Here is a 1,558-nt window from a genome sequence, read left to right as displayed (position 1 = left end):
GACATCAGGAACCTGGCCTGGTGAGTTTTATTTCTCAGGGGAAAGGGCATCGTTCGTGTCCAGGGCCCGGTGGCCCGGAGTGGCCGGCTGCCTGCTGAAATTCCGCATGCTTCAGGATATCTCCCAGATGCAAGGAGCACCCACAGGCAACTGTGTCTGCTTTGACAGTGCCAAGTGCCTCCTGCAAAGTGACATCAGGAACCTGGCCTGGTGAGTTTTGTTTCTCAGGGGAAAGGGCATCGTTCGTGTCCAGGGCCCGGTGGCCCGGAGTGGCCGGCTGCCTGCTGAAATTCCGCATGCTTCAGGATATCTCCCAGATGCAAGGTGCCCCCACAGGCAACTGTGTCTGGTTTGAGAGTGCCAAGTGCCTCCTGCAAACTGACATCAGGAACCTGGCCTGGTGAGTTTTGTTTCTCAGGGGAAAGGGCATCGTTCGTGTCCAGGGCCCGGTGGCCCAGAGTGGCCGGCTGCCTGCTGAAATTCCGCATGGTTCAGGATATCTCCCAGATGCAAGGTGCCCCCACAGGCAACTGTGTCTGGTTTGAGAGTGCCAAGTGCCTCCTGCAAACTGACATCAGGAACCTGGCCTGGTGAGCTTTGTTTCTCAGGGGAAAGGGCATGGTTCGTGTCCAGGGCCCGGTGGCCCGGGGTGGCCGGCTGCCTGCTGAAATTCCGCATGCTTCAGGATATCTCCCAGATGCAAGGTGCCCCCACAGGCAACTGTGTCTGGTTTGAGAGTGCCAAGTGCCTCCTGCAAACTGACATCAGGAACCTGGCCTGGTGAGTTTTGTTTCTCAGGCGAAAGGGCATGGTTCCTGTCCAGGGCCCGGTGGCCCGGAGTGGCCGGCTGCCTGCTGAAATTCTGCATGGTTCAGGATATCTCCCAGATGCAAGGTGCCCCCACAGGCAACTGTGTCTGGTTTGAGAGTGCCAGGTGCCTCCTGCAAACTGACATCAGGAACCTGGCCTGGTGAGTTTTGTTTCGCAGGGGAAAGGCCATCGTTCGTGTCCAGGGCCCGGTGGCCCTGAGTGGCCGGCTACCTGCTGAAATTCCGCATGCTTCAGGATATCTCCCAGATGCAAGGTGCCCCCACAGGCAACTGTGTCTGGTTTGACAGTGCCAAGTGCCTCCTGCAAACTGACATCAGGAACCTGGCCTGGTGAGTTTTGTTTCTCAGGGGAAAGGGCGTCGTTCGTGTCCAGGGCCCAGTGGCCCGGAGTGACCGGCTGCCTGCTGAAATTCCGCATGCTTCAGGATATCTCCCAGATGCAAGGAGCACCCACAGGCAACTGTGTCTGGTTTGAGAGTGCCAAGTGCCTCCTGCAAACTGACATCAGGAACCTGGCCTGGTGAGTTTTGTTTCTCAGGGGAAAGGGCATGGTTCGTGTCCAGGGCCCGGTGGCCCGGAGTGGCCGGCTGCCTGCTGAAATTCCGCATGCTTCAGGATATCTCCCAGATGCAAGGTGCCCCCACAGGCAACTGTGTCTGGTTTGAGAGTGCCAAGTGCCTCCTGCAAACTGACATCAGGAACCTGGCCTGGTGAGTTTTGTTTCTCAG

This window comes from Passer domesticus, unplaced genomic scaffold (genome assembly GCF_036417665.1).
Source record: "Passer domesticus isolate bPasDom1 unplaced genomic scaffold, bPasDom1.hap1 HAP1_SCAFFOLD_72, whole genome shotgun sequence".
In the NCBI taxonomy this organism is placed as follows: Eukaryota; Metazoa; Chordata; class Aves; order Passeriformes; family Passeridae; genus Passer; species Passer domesticus.
This window is presented reverse-complemented; position numbering follows the sequence as displayed.